Source organism: Bombyx mori, chromosome 16, assembly GCF_030269925.1.
Source record: "Bombyx mori chromosome 16, ASM3026992v2".
NCBI lineage: Eukaryota > Metazoa > Arthropoda > Insecta > Lepidoptera > Bombycidae > Bombyx > Bombyx mori.
The window spans coordinates 3,198,689-3,215,381 of record NC_085122.1 but is presented as its reverse complement, the minus strand read 5'-3'; the positions used below and the strand labels follow the sequence as shown (position 1 = coordinate 3,215,381).

Sequence of the window (16,693 nt, the reverse complement as noted above, 5' to 3'; positions counted from 1 at the left end):
CGAACAATTCCTCAGAGCACTCCCCATGGAACATACGGTACAAAATACAGAGGGAACCGAAGTCCCTCCGCAGACCCAGAGGCTCCAACTTGAGAATAAGTTCTAAGGTCTCAAGTATAGTTACAACGGCTGCCCCACCCTTCGAACCGAAACGCATTACTACTCCACGGCAGAAATAGGCAGGGCATTATTTAAATTAAAAATAATCATAACACTTTTGTTCGCGTCTGTAACACAGTCGTCAAACATTTAAATGCGGACGGACGCCTTACGCAAGATTACATTTTAATAACAATCTCTTTAATATCTCTTCCCTTTGAGGGTTGATTTTTTTTTGTAATATGCCCGTTTTATATTTTATACGTAGCTCGGAATAATATTTTAATTTTCAATGACCGATTTTAGATATCTTTTATATCAACGTATATGTGTTTTTATAATTTTAAAAGAACATCAGCCGATCTGGTCTGGTCTGGTGGTAGGACCTCTTGTGAGTCCGCGCGGGTAGGTACCGCCACCCTGCCTATTTCTGCCGTTAAGCAGTAATGCGTTTCGGCTTGAAGGGTGGGGCAGCCGTTTTAACTATACATGAGACCTTAGAACTTATATCTCAAGGTGAGTGGCGCATTTACGTTGTAGATGTCCATGGGCTCCAGTAACCACTTAACATAAGATGGGCTGTGAGCTCGTCCACCCATCTAAGCAATAAAAATAAATAAACAAACTTCATATTTTGTATCATTTATTTCATATTATGTTGTCTGAACCTGGTTCAAAACCCGTGAGAAGGTAATAATGTTACATAGTGAACTATCAACATAATTATGCACCTTAACTATAGTGCATACGTTAGTTTTACAATTTATGCATTAAACTAGTCAATCAGTTCACTTAGTATATATCTTAGCGCTAATGTGAATAGCCCTAGTGAATAGACTTTTTGCATGGAGAAATTCGTTGGAAGTTTAAATGTTAACCGGAAAAATCATCCACCATTACTATTGAACTACTAGGAACACGAAATCGACAAAAGAAAACGACTCACATAAATTCCCGCCAAAAAGTCTTAACACAGATAAGATATTAAAGTAACTCGTACGTCAGAGTTTTTATATTATCGAAGCCCTGGTTTAGTATGAGTATAATATATCATAGTATCTATGATACTTATAAACTTAGCACGAGCGAACTATCAGTGGGCGATCTATCAAAATACGTCTTACTTAGTGTTGCCAGTTTATATATTATTCAAGAGTTAAAGTTCCTTGTTGACATTCATCCGTTAGCGTTCGGCAAGATCGAACTTTATTGTTTATTTATATTGTGAAAGAATAGTGTGTTTTACGGTAGGAAGAGATTCATAGCAGAAAAATGTTTTTTTTTTTTAAAACGCGTCTGGAACGAGACAATATTAGTTGTAAGTGGTTTTTTTTTAATGTGACGAGCACAGATAATAAATTATTAGGGAGAGTGTCTTGAATGTTTTTTTTACGACATATCAAGACAAATATTAATGTATGTTTGTACACGTTAATCTAAACAATGGCCGGAACAATCACAATTTTCATTGTTATTGCGCTCAGATAAATTTGGGCTAAAAAAATCATAGAAATTCATAATATACTTAGTTGTAAGAAATATTGTATACTTAGCACATATGTCCTGTCATCTCGGATCCTCCCGATCCATTTACGGTGCTTTTAGGTACCCCAAGAACCGATCGTCGTTCTCGTCAAATCCGTCGCTTGCGCCGAACGGCTCTTCGAGAAAATTAACCCACAGACACAGCCCACTGAGTTTATCGCCGGATCCTCTCAGTGGGTCGCGTGGTAGATTCTGCGAATCCGGCACCCTAGCAAGAGCTAGGGTTCGTGTTAGCAACGTCGTCAGGTTTGAGCCCCGTAAGCTCACCTAGGTTACGCCTGACATAGCCTCTCAAGGCCATCAACTGAGGTAGGAAAAAAAACCAACATAATATGTCCTGATTAGTTGTGCGCGCATGGCTTATGATACAAGCCGATTTTTTTACTTGTTGTTAAATAAATAAATTAATTAATGAAAATAAACAAAAACGAATTATTATACATGTTTAAAACGGCCATTCTGTGGCCTCCGTATCGAATAGTATAACACGAGTGATTTCAATTCAAAGTTACAATTTTAAATGTACAGTAATAAAACTCGTTAACTACGAACGATTTGATTTCGTTGTCGTTTTTTTCTTTTTCTGTGACTTGCGTCGTCTTCCCAAGGCGGTTCCGGTCGCTACGAACCTGTGTCAACACAAGTTGAATATTTAGCGAGCGCCTCACGGCTATTTCCCTTCGTCTTATTCTTCACAAAAAAAAAAGTATATTTATATGTGTACATTTTTTAGACATTTTTAATCTTTTGATGGAACGTTTCTCTGGTGACCTTTTTATTTGTGTTGTTTAATAAAAGACACGGTTATCTTCTATTGTGTTTTCGCTGGGTTTTTTTGTCCGTTATGAATTTAGTTTTTCACTTACATCAACATTTTGACGTTTTTAATTATTTTGGATAGATTATCCATATCCGTACTTTTTTTATTGCTTCGATGGGTGGACGAGTACACAGCCCACCTGGTGTTAAGTGGTTACTGGAGCCCATAGACATCTAGAACGTAAATGCGCCACCCACCTCGAGATGTAAGTTCTAAGGTCTCAAGTATAGTTACAACGGCTGCCCCGCTCTTCAAACCGAAACGCATTACTGCTTCACGGCAGAAATAGCTGGGGTGGTGGTACCTACCCGCGCAGACTCACAAGAGTTCCTACCACCAGCTGTAAATATATATGTATAAAACTTTCTAAACCTAAATTGCGTTAATAACAATTACAAATGTATTTGTAAGATATATTTTTTTTGTTCATCTTACTGATCTAGTGGCTTGTTACTACTGAATTTGGATTTTATTTTTAGGCAGTCAGAACAGCAATTTTCGGTAAATAAATCTTGTTTTTTTTATCACAAACAAAAAAATATTTGTGTCGTCGCTATGGAACATTTAATATTATGACCGTGTGCTATATAATATATATGTTCTAAATAATAATATTCAGAATAAGTACAAGAGAAGGGCTTCTTCGGAATAGTGGGAAGTTTTCCCCATTCGTAGTCGCAAAAAGGTTTACCTAACGCACACAAATAAACTAACATAAGCGACAAACAGTTTTTTCTAGTATATCGGATACATACGAAATTCGAATTATCGATATTCGATCATAGTTCACAAATAGCACAGGACTTATATTCATTTTATGCAATGCAATTTTACACAAAGATGGGAAAAATCTAACTTTTCCCTTAAACTTTAACTGTTAAATAAATACGAAAATTGATTGACTTTGCACTTCGGTAGGTACCACCACCCTGCCTACTTCTGTCGTGAAGCAGTAATACGTTTCGGTTTGAAGGGTGGGGCAGCCGTTGTAACTATACTGAGACCTTAGAACTTATAACTCAAGGTGGGTGGCGCATTTATGTTATAGATGTCAATGGGCTCCAGTAACCTCTTAAAATCAGGTGGGCTGTGAGCTCGTCCACCCATTTAAGCAATAAAAAAAAACAAAAACGTATCTACCGTGCTATATGAGCGTTACCTGTTCTGAGCTGTTTTATCTTTGCCAATATTTGTATACATAGATTTACCTCGGTTCATATATATACATATTTGCGAAAAAGAAATTTAAGACTTGGAATAGGCAAATCCACGCGTCTCGGGTTCGAGATATCGGATCTTGCGTATCAATTGTGCAAATAGCAGATTCCATCGCTTTTTAATATTCAGTATTTATTCACTCATCGATCGACGCATTCGTGATTCATTTTCGTGTATTATGTTAGTAGCAGATTTTAGTATTGAGGTAAGTCTATATTGACTAGAGGTCCCGCAGTAGTCGAAATTCGACTATAATTTGAATTGTAAGTTTCTACACTATTATGATTGTATTTTATACTTCTATAATCACACATTTCGCCAAGGCTACACTATAAAAAAATATTAATAAAACAAACAATATTTAAGAATTCTCAATTTGACCACAGACGTCAAGAACAAAAGTTTGACAATTAATAGTATGCATGCGTGTGTGCGTCAAATACATGGTATGTAGTGTGTAATGTTTTCTTTATCGACTTAATGTATCTTTTATGCATTATTAAAAAAAAAAATTACCATTGTGCACTTCTTCTCTATATTCTCTATAAGGTTGGAAAATTTCATACTCCTCCGGCTGCGCAATTTTCGTAAAAAGGGATACAAAGTTTTTGCTTCATAGATACCCGGCTAGAACTGGTGATAATGGAATGGAATTTACTGGTGGTAGGACCTCTTGTGAGTCCGAGCGGGTGGGTACCACCACCGCGCCTATTTCTGCCGTGAAGCAGTAATGCGTTTCAGTTTGAAGTGTGGGGCAGCCGTTGTAACTATACTTGAGACCTTAGAACTTATATCTCAAGGTGGGTGGCGCATTTACATTGTAGATGTCTATGGGCTCCAGTAACCACTTAACACCAGGTGGGCTGTGAGCTCGTCCACCCATCAAAGCAATAAAAATAAAATAAAAAAATATAACCAATATCTCAGAATCGATGGTTTTCCGAAAGAAAATTGACGATTGATTTCAACTCGATTTTGTTTAAATTATATTTTGGATTTTAAACTGTGCTATTTAGGTAGTATGTATGTATAGGTTACTTTTTAGCCCAGGCCTCGTTCGCATTGATATGGATTTTTTAAATCATTACAGTGGCAGGCATTAAGACACCGCTATATACAATGTTGTATGTATTTTCGTTTGGCGCTAATCTATATATTAATACATGAAGCAAAAACTTTGTATCCCTTTTTACGAAAATTGCGCGGACGGAGGAGTATGAAATTTTCCACACTTATAGAGAATATAGAGAAGAAGTGCATACAGCTAATATTTTTTTTAAATAATGCATAAAAAATACATTATGTCAATAAAGAAAACATTACACACACTACATACCATGTATTTGACGCACACACGCATGCATAATATTTATTGTCAAACTTTTGTTCTTGAAGTCTGTTGTCAAATTGAGAATTCTTAAATATTGTTTGTTTTATTAATATTTTTTTATAGTGTCTTGGCGAAATTTGTGATTATAGAAGTATAATAGTCTTTGAAAATAGAATCATAATAGTGTACAAACTTACAATTCCAATTAATTTTAGTCGAATTTCGACTACTGCGGGACCTCACTAGAGGTGCGCACTAGCGCATAAATTCTTGACTTTGGATACAAGCAAACATTCAAGTGGCTATGAAAAAAACGTGACGTCAAATTGTCACATATTATGTCTGGTCGTTTTTCTATTTTTCAGTAAACCAGGCGTAATGTTGCTTATTGCTCAGTGGCCGCATGACCATAAAAAATATAATAATATGAGTCGACTATTATCAAAGGCGGCAATCTGACTTTTGGACAATGATTGGTAAATCAGAAAAACGAATTATTGATTTTGTATTCCATTGGCAGTCACAAAACTCTTCGGAACGACATCTTAGATAAATAACAGGTTAACTATTAACCTTTATTTAATGCAGGTTTTGAACCGTATTCTTTGAAGGAGACGATTATATTCAAATAAATCTGTATTGACATATCAATAAAAATTTTTGGCCAAATGTACAGATTGCCACCTTTGATAATAGACGACTCATATATTCTGCAAAATTTCTTTAGATTTAGCAAATCCATAGACACAATTAAACCAAAATTTACGGTTTAATCTCGCATTTTTTTTCTATCTATCATGATCCCAGGTATCAAATTCACGTGATAAATCTTGGACTTGTCAATTATATCTTAAATTAAATTCAAGCAAAGCATTTAAATACATTAAAGGGAAATAGTTGAATAAAAGTTCTTCTATACTAAAAAGTGATTCGGGTGAACTGTTAAAAACTTTTCAAATCAGTCTTCGTTTTAGTGGAAGTTCCAACATGCTGGGTCCGTATTGCATACTCCTACTAGGTACTTTTTGCCTTTGAGTTTTTCGTCGCGATTTTCTCAGTGGGTCGCGTTTCCGATCCAGTTTTAGGTTCTGTAAAACACTGCTCTTGCTAGGACTAGTGTTAGCAATGTCCTCAGGCTAGAGCCCGTAAGCTTACCTACGCTTCAGAGCGTAACTGAAATAGCCTGTTAGGCTATCTAGCGAATAGGTTTTTTTTTCCACAGGACAAAACCCGCGTGTCAGGTAGGGTATGTGGGAGTTGAACCTCACTAAAAACTCCTGTTTCTCACAGCTGGCGCCCTACTCCAGACCGTATCGGACCCCAGTCGGGGCTATTGAGACGACGGGACAGGGTTGACGCAGAGCATATTAAATCCATCCCGTCGTCCCACAGACGTCGGACTGGCGGCTGCCGTCGACTCGTCGTCAGCTTAGCTCCTATCCGGTGCAGGTACTTTCCGAAGCATCCGTGCCCTATCAGCACCTGCACCAGATCAAAGACCGGGTAAACCGCTTCGACGGCCGTAGTCCCCACGTGGGGCTGGTCAACCGCCTCGACCACGACTCGAGCACGGACCGCCGAGAATGGGCCTTCTGCGCTCGCAGCTTCATTTCGGAGAGACGCGCCACGCCCCGGACACGAAGCTCGCTGCACCACCGATAATCGGCAGCGAGCGACTCCGCCTCCAGCTCCCATGGCGGCGTCCCTGCCAACACACGGTAGCGGTAGGCAGCGGCTTGGCTCTGCCCCTGGCATTGCTGAAGTCCATGGGCGACGGTAACCACTCACCATCAGGTGGGCCGTATGCTCGTCTGCCTACAAGGGCAATAAAAAAATAAAAAAAACACGCCGCCCCAAAGGAGACGGTGCGATATCCGCGGTTGCGGCCGGCCGGTGCGTTGCGGCCACCGCGCGGCTCAGCCCATACAGGTGCACTGTACAGGGCCATCGATCGCACCACCCCCGCGTAGAGGCGGCGCACAACTTGGTCCCCCAATCCCCCGGTCCCCCAATATTCGGGAGCAGCCGGCACAAAGAACTGGCCGTCCTCATCAATCGGGGGACCAGCTCCGCAAAGTGACCACGAAAAGCCTACCGGCTGTCCAACACGAGGCCGAGGTACCTCAACTGCACCCAGACCCCTATCCGAACGCCTTCAACCACGATGTAGGCATCGACAGGTGGCCCGTGTAACCACAGAGCCTCGCATTTACTGAGCGACCAGCGAATAGGTAGAGAAAATAAAATCGTATTATGTCGGTTCAAGAGCTTTTCGCCTGTAGTACACTATTAGCGTTACACTTACTTCCATTTAATCTAGAAAGCAGAAACGAGCATAAATCAATAGTACAATTTTAGATTTATATTTGCAATGTGGGTGTTTTTTCACCTACTCGCCCGGTTTCGCTGGCATAACTCCTTGAGTTACCAGTATAGGTAGGAGAAAAAAAAAGGTACATTTAAACAATACGTGTATATAAGATGAAAGTAAACATCTCAAATATATTCGAGCAAGAAAATGTATATCATTCCGTTAACTCGACGAACGCAGCTGTTTCCAGTTTCATTCTCCATCATAAAACATTTGATTCATTCGAACGCTTTTCGTGTAAATACCATTAGTATTTTTGTTGTTACATAAGAATTTTACATCAATTTCTGTATTGTAGAACTAATTATTTATTGTATCCGATTTCTTTTGTTTACATAATCTTCTAGTAGATTTTGTGGTCAACAAAGGCAAGATTTTACGTGTTAATAATTCGAATTTTAAAATGTAAAAGTAAAAAGTAATTTTGTTGTTCAAACGAAGGTAATAATAATTAATCGATAATTAACAAAGAAAAATTCAGCTAGTAATAAATTTTAAAAATTCGTGAAATCAACATATTTTATCCTTGCTACCCCTAGTAAGCTACCATTTACCAACGTTACTGTAAGGAAAAAAGTTGGGCGTCTAGTCAAAAGGAAGGTACTCACGAAAAATCAGCTTGTTAGTAATAAACGATGAAAAGTGTACCAGGGATCCTGTACTATAATCTTCGTTTATATTCCTTCGTCTATTTATTTTTCAGTATGTCATTCGGATTCTTACGATACTCAACAACAGTATGGCAACAATTTGACAGCGCTGAGTTTAAGAGGTTTTAAATTATTATAAACATACCTACTCTAAAATATATGAAAACACTCCTATGGAGTATCCTATAAGTGGAGAACTCTCTGGGGCGAGTCTGGGGGGAGTGCTCTGAGGAATTGCTCGAGATGATACCGGCATCTCGTTTTTACCATCGCACCGCCCGCCACCGGAGTAGAGTTCATCCATACTACCTGGAGCCACTGCGGTCATCCATAGTGCGTTTCCAGAGTCTGAGGTCTTTTTTGCCACGTACCATCCGGCTATGGAATGAGCTCACCTCCACGGTGTTTCCCGAGCGCTATGACATGTCCTTCTTCAAACGAGGCTTGTGGAAAGTATTAAGCGGTAGGCAGCGGCTTGGCTCTGCCCCTGGCATTGCTGAAGTCCATGGGCGACGGGAACCACTCACCATCAGATGTGCCGTATGCTCGTCTGCCTACAAGGGCATTAAAAAAAAAAACACAATGACCATGTTATATGAAAAACAATGTGGAGCTGAATTAAAATGAAGGTGTATTTTGTGGAACAGAAAATTGCATAATTCGCACTTTAATACCTGACTGACCCCAACTAAAATAAAAGCTGGAAAATCGCAAAAACGGTTTTATCATTTACAGCTTGTTTGATTTAATGATTTCTGTCTGATGAAATGAATGATGTATTGTAAGTATACTCGTGGTTGATATTAATTCTTTCATTATATCATTTTATAGGTTTTGACATTATGTCTCTGATTTAATACGTCACTTTTTGTACTTAAGTGAGATAACAAACAATTTAAATAAAACTTAGCTAATATTTTGATATAAGACTACCTCAATTATTCCTGGGACACATTATTAAAAAAAAAACAAAACACCGTTAGTTTGCTGTCACAATCACAGACCATCACAGATATCTCAAATATATTAAGTGTATAATCTATGGATATGATCACAGACTATGGTTCACGTCAGTGTCACTTTACAAGGCTTGTCAAAATTTGCACGAGTAAAAGAGATAAACATAGGAGTTTCTCTGTCTAGAACAACTTAAACGTAAAAATTCTGAGATTGCTAGGTAGTTGACTTACTTAACTCACTTTGGACTTAAGTAGTTATTCTATTATTAAACGATTTATAATACATTACATTAATTATGAAACATAATATAAATTAATCTAGAATCCTAAACACCGAAATCATGAACAACTGTAATAATACCTTCCTTTAGTTTATTCACATCAATGGACCATCTTTGATGATTTCTTGAAACAGAAGGGGTTTTCGCTAAAAATCTGAATTCATTTATAAATAGATACGGAACCATAATTTCGTTTCATTCGTCGTGGTACTAAGAAATTACGAGGGGGGAGGCTGGGGGGAGGAATTGCCGGGAAATTGTTTCATGTAACCACGGCATTTTATTGTAGAGAGAGACTACGTTTTATAGTGTACTTATACTCTGAGGGGTTCGAAAAATAAAAAAATACGCACATTGCAAATATAAATCTAAAATTGTATTATTGATTTATGCTCGGTTCTGCTTCCTAGATTAGATGGAAGTAAGTGTAACGCTAGTAGTGTACTAGAGTAGTGTACTAGAGTAGTGTACTAGTGTAGTGTACTAGAATAGTGTACTAGAGTAGTGTACTAGATTAGTGTACTAGAGTAATGTACTAGAGTAGTGTACTAGAATAGTGTACTAGAGTAGTGTCTAAACTCTTGAACCGACATAATATGACATTATTTTCTCTACCTATTTTCTGGTAGCCTAAGAGAGTAATTCAGCTACGCCCTTACGCGTAGGTAAGCTTACGGGATCAACCTTAGAGAACTTGCTAACATTAGCTATAGCAAGAGCAGTGCTTTACAGAATCTAACACCGTATCAGAATCGCGACCCACTGAGAAGATGCGGCAAGAAACTCAATGGGCAATACGAACAATGTCATTCGTTCGGTGGCATATTTTACCAAAATATATCTATTTATCTATCAGCCCACAGACGTCCTTTAGTGGACACAGGCCTTCCCCAAGCCTCGCCACCATGATTGATCTTGCGATGCTTGCATCCAGTGGATCAGTGAATCTGAGAAGTCATCGGTCCAACTTGTGGGAGGCCTACCCACGCTACGATTTTATAAAAAATCGTGTTATTAATGTTGGGTGCCGCGACATTCCATATATATCGACGCTTGAAAGGCAAAAGTGACTAAGCGACAATAACTGCTTTGTACATAAATGATAGGCAATAACCATATTCGATGTGCAAAACAAAAATATTTCTAGGTCTATTAAAATCATTTCAATCCTACAGCTACTAGCTAGATTCTACTACAGCTGGATTCGTTAAAATAAATTTTGTTTTCAGGTATTTCAACTTTAAATTAGTCTACTGTAAAGTTCACGCATTGTCGCTTAGTCACGTTTGCCTTTCAAGCGTCGATATGTATATATATCTCAATGTGAATGTTTTGGATCAGCGTATAGGTCAAGGTCAGATGGTCAGATCTAGTAAGGGAAGCACTTGTTTGTAGTCTGTACCATGTGGTCCATGCCACCCATGATCGAACACTGTGGAAGAACGTCACATGTGGTCGCGATCCTCAGCAGTGAGGGAACTATATAGAAGAAGATTGGTCAAGGTTCTAGCCAAGGTGCCTTCTAATAAATACTCCTCAAGCTTTGAAGAAGCTCATGCTCTTCGTTGTCACAATATTGACAGAGTGGCTGTTATGTGTAGCGGATTTTTGCTAGCCGGTACTACTCCGATCTTTGGCTAGGCGTCTGGTACTGACGCGTGGGAGGCAATACGATGCAAACGTTGACATGGTCAATGTCCTTCTTAAACCTCAGTTCTAGTCATCGATGCGAATGTTAATCTATGAAATCTCGAGTTTCTTATTCCAGCACCACATCTCAAGTAGATTGGGATGGTACGTAGCAAAATTGTTACTAGATAATGTTATATAGCATTAGCGTCTTTAGAAAAGTACCCAAGTTAATGAATTTGACTGAAGCTAATTCACGTAACTTTAAATTATGTTATGTTAATCCAATCGAAATGTATGTTTATCTTATGGAACCTCTGAGCTTGTTCTCCTAACCTCTTACATAAAGAGGGAGTTTGGAGACTAATAATGTGTCAAGAACTTTAGTCCTCTGTAAGCTCAGAATTTCAAAATTTAGAAATAAGCGTATATAAAAACACGTGCCTCTATATGTTTCATAGTCTGCGACAAAATACAGCAGTAAAGTGCCACTGTATTTATAGCCAGGAAACCTCTAGATTAAACCTTGTGTTGAGTGCGGCGCCCCTGCAATATTTGTACGAGCAATTCAGTTTTGCGCGTTGGGGAAATGAAAAAAATGCTATTGTTTTATGTCAGGCGTTTTAGTTTGAATATAAATGTTGGGAGGCTGCGTTCTGGGTGTTTTTGCATTTAAAAAAAACGAAAGTTATGTGCATGACTACTGAAAAAAAAACCTTTTTGCATTTGCACTTAGTTTATGAATAGATATCCTATTGGTAGATATTAATATTACAGTAGCAGAATAGTATAGAATAATAGTAAGTTATGATGGTTGTTCGATAAAATGTATTTCTTTCGTTGTCTAACATGAAATAAATAGGAAAACAATCGATCAAGTATTCATACGTGACGCAAAAACTTTGTACCCCTTTTTACGAAAATTGCGCGGACGGAGGAGTATTCCCACATAGGTAATATTTATTTTAAATTATGCATAAAAAATATGTACATTAAATCAATAAATAAAATATTACACACACTACCATGTATTTGACAAAAACACGCATGCGTACTATTTGTTTATTGTCACATTTTTCTTATTGCTTATATTATAGTCTGTGGTCAAATTGAGAATAGATTAAAATTAAATATGGACTTTTTGGCGGGAACGCGAGGAGTGGAGTCATAGATTATACACTTAATATATTCGAGAGTGGAGTTGTGTGATTTGTTTTATTTTGTCTATATTGTGTTTCTTCAGGTTTAAATGTATAGTAACGGTGGTTTATTAACTGTTTAATATCTGTGAAAGTGTACAAATGTGGGAAAATGAAATAAAGCCGCTGGACGTAACTTCTCGGGATCCTCCAAAAAGTTCACTGAAAAAATCTTTGTAAATGACCACCATTTTACTGAGATTATATTTCATCCCATATCATCTCATCTCATTTCATTTAATTTCATCCCAGTTGATTAATGTCTCAAATTAATCATCTTCATTTGATTTCACTCCATAATATCATTTTTCATAAAAATATGAATAATATAAATTAAAATAAGACATGACGTAAAGGTCAGGTCATAAAATCCCTTAAAAAAATTAGATTAAATATTGCTTGTCTTTATTAATATTTGTCTAAAAAGTGTAGTCTTGGCGAAATCTTTTATTATATAATAGAAGTATAATAAATATTATTTAATAATAGAACCATAATAGTATATTTCAATTAATTATAGTCGAATTTCAACTAAGTATAATTAATGTAAGGATCACTAGTTTTTTTATTCCGCCATAATGCACAAACTAGCTCACGGCTTAATTATATCAAGTTTGAGATTACCGGAGATCATAAAATAAAAACAGACACAGTTCAACTCTCTCGAAGTAAATAAAGTCGAGAAATTTACAGGTTTAGTTTGAGGTCAAGCGACTGCATATGACCCGTCCCTCGGCCATAATTATTATTTATTATTAACTAGCTGACCCGGCAGACTTCGTAGTGCCTCAATCGATAAATGAAAGACCTAAACTTTTGTATAAAATAAACTTAAAACAAACAAAAGGAATCTGTCAGACGGGGGACACATCAAAGGAAAACCAAAATTGTTTTTTTTATTTAATTCCGAATATTTTCATATTTATTTACCTTTTAACCTTCTCTGGACTTCCACAAATAATTCAATAAATAATTCATAATTCAATTCCACAATAAATTCCAAATTAGCCAAATCCGTCCAGCCGTTCTCGAGTTTTAGCGAGACCAGCGAACAGCAATTCATTTTTATTTTCGCGGACTCACAAGAGGTCCTACCACCAGTAATTACGCAAATTATAATTTTGCGGGTTTCATTTTTATTACACGATGTTATTCCTTCACCGTGGAAGTCAATCGTGAACATTTGTTGAGTACGTATTTCATTAGAAAAATTTGTACCCGCCTGCGGGATTCGAACGCCGGTGCATCGCTTCAACACGAATGCACCGGACGTCTTATCAGTTAGGCCACAACGACTACAGATTCTGCGAAGCACTGCTCTTGCTAGGGTCAGTGTTAGCAACTCTCCAGTTTGAGCCCCGCGAGCTCACCTACACACGCTAGGGTAACCTGAAATAGCCTCTCAAGGCTATCAGCATAGGTAGGAAAAAAAAAAAAAAACAATATTAATTGAACCTTTTCAATGTTTGTTTTACGTGTCATCTTAATTTGATTTTCCAAAACTTTTAAACGGCATACGAAAGTGATTTTAACTAAACATAGGTATCTCACGTATAAGTATAACGCGGTAGGTAACTTATACAAAAAAAAAAAAATTAGAGTCGAGAATAAAAGCTGAAATAACCCAGCTATTTTTCTTTCTCATCATCTTCGTAATAATTTTTACGGTTCGTTTCACGAGATATTAATTTTTGACATCATGTATTTTACGAAATCGTCTTTAAATATTTCATACGACTCTGTTCCGTTTAGATAAAGTCGTTTTTAGTTTGCGGATGTATTCCGTTATACGGCATTATATCGTTGAGGTACAAGCGCTTTAATACTAAGCACATACCTACGCGAGAATATCAACATTGGATCAAAAGCATTCGGAAAGGTCTTTTAGATTTAAAATATGTGTTAGAAAGCAAGGACTCTTCAACTTTTTAATTTTGTCGGACCTGAGAAATTAAATACATAATAAAAACACTTAGGTTCTTATACACCATAAAAATAATTTTCTATGTACTACTTCTAGATATTATAACACAACTCTCTTTTACTGGTGGTAGGACCTCTTGGGAGTCCGCACGGGTAGGTACCACCACCTCGCCTATTTCCGTCGTGAAGCAGTAATGCCTTTCGGTTCGAAGGGTGGGGTAGCCGTTGTAACTATACTGAGACCTTAGAACTTATATCTCGAGGTGGGTGGCGCATTTACGTTGTAGATGTCTATGGACTCCAGTAACCACTTAACATCAGGTGGGCTGTGAGCTCGTCCATCCATCTAAGCAATAAAAAAAAAAACACAAATTATTATTAGTAGTTGTTGATTTAGTATTCCCATAGCCTTTTCCCAAGGCGCAAACATTATCATTAATAATTTAACTTTGCATTAGGCTTCTCAATCGCTTATTATTATAATTCCCTAGCCTCTATACCGAGCTTTTGGTAACTGAGATAGTGCTATTAAAATAAATGGAAAATTCAAACTTTGAGTGTAAACTAAACGCTATTCACGCGTTCCTAATGTCCAGACACATAAACTTTATATAATTTATTTATTTATTTAGACACACCAACAGCAATACACACAAAATATTCAAACTTAAAATTAACATGAATATAATTAAGTACTGGTATGTAAGCCAGTTACAGGCATGTACAGCAATCTCTATAACAAACTATGACATATTACAGCAATTTTACAAACAGCGGAAAAATAGTTAATATGATCATAATAATGTTACTATACGGTTTGAAATAGCGAAAATATATTTGAAAATATAACACAAAATACCATGTGCTTTCTCTAAATCCGAACCTCTTTATTTACGGCCATAATCAGAGAGTTCATTTCGCTCTCATAGCCTCATCCCTTCGTCCAAGATGGCGGGTGTTTTCGCGCTCATTTGTCGCAATGGGTGTCATTTATTTAATGTTTCGTGTAAAGGGACGCATCAATGAGTCCTAACCGTTACGTAGTCATATTCAAAAGTTCTTAATGTGAAATGTCGTGAGAATAACACCATACGTTTAAAACACACGGTCGGATATTCGTGAATTAAAAGTAATTGTATTGAAAACTTCGAGTTGTAATTATTTCATTATCATAGACCAGGGGTGGCCAACTGGTAGATCCCGATCGACCGGTCGATCGTGGCTATTAGTTCAGTCGATCGTGGCAAGAAAAAAATAATATAAATACTCTATGTAACTAATTTTTTTTTGTCTTGCCACGATCAGACTGCGCAACGTAATCACCAATTGCTGCACGCATCATCTTTATCTTGTATGATTTGTTAATGACCATTACGTTACATTATTTATCCTCTCTTCCACACAATAGTTCTCCTGTATTATATAATTTCAGCTAAATGTTAATACAATAAATGAAAGTACCTATACTACTTATTTGTATACTAAACTACATTGTTTCATTAAATTTCAAGATATTAGTAGAATGTAGTCTTTCGTCAGTAAACAGTAGATCTTGGTTCTAATCAAGTTGGCCACCCCTGTTATAGACCAACGACCCGGGCAGGATTAGCACGGTTGAATCAGTTAGATATACTAGTAAAATATAATGGTAATTAATATAAATATATTTTTGTTTCTAAACTTTAAACGTGAAATTTTAATATCTATTTTCGTTTCTTAAAAGTGACTAACTTCTCGCCTGAATCTTCAAAAACTAATTCAACTTCTCCTACTACTCGGAGGTAGAAGTTTTTAAAAGATTTGCCAATTGACAACTACAAAGACACGCATAAATCGCTAACCGAACTATAAAATAAATACACTATAAAACTATAAATACAATTGTATTCAATCTTCTTATCGTGCTGATAGTCCTCAGGATATTAGAGCGAAGCCATAAAACTGGTACAGTTATCGGTCCTTGATGTTTGTGCAAATTTTCAAGTTAATTGGACATTTTCAAGTTAGCGAAAATGTCGTTCAAAAGTTCCTTTTTTTTCCCTACCTATGCTGATAGCCTTGAGAGGCTATTTCAGCTTCTCCTTGAGGTGAACTCACGGGGCTCTAACCGGGAGTGTTGCTAATACTGTCTCTAGCGAGAGCAGTGCTACCACCGGATCGGAAACGCGACCCACAGAGAAGATCCGGCGAGAAACTCAGTGGGCTGTGTCTCTGGGTTAATTCAGACGTCGTTCATTCAAAAATTCCGTTACAGATTAGCACACGTTTCTTTCATACATATCAAAATCGTTTATTTAAGTACGTATGTGCATCCATTACGACTTTTAAATAGTAAAAAATCTTCAAAGCATTCACGATTTGAACGAAAAACCAAAAAATTGCAACCAGAAGCTACAAGTGTAGTTTATAAAATAATTTTTCTTTTGTTTGCGTCGACTGCCGACTTATAACGTTTGCAAACGTGCTTTTGAACACAATTTAATAATATATGATATATGTAAATTGGCATTTTATTACTAGCTCGTCGGTTAATTTGGCCACAAATGACGTCACACAAAATGAAGTTACGTTCAGCAATGTGAATGCGCTCTTTCCTTGGCAGTTTTTAATAATAAGTTATCTCCACTATACATACATATACTTAAATAATCCTTGGTTATTGTGAATGA

The 16,693-nt window shown here is 37.1% G+C and overlaps 1 protein-coding gene across 1 annotated transcript in view; it reads left to right on the top strand.

Moving 5' to 3' along the window:
- LOC101745621 (somatomedin-B and thrombospondin type-1 domain-containing protein) overlaps window positions 1-16,693 on the top strand; it is a 71,110-nt gene that overhangs the window by 34,995 nt on the left and 19,422 nt on the right. The window lies entirely within an intron of this gene.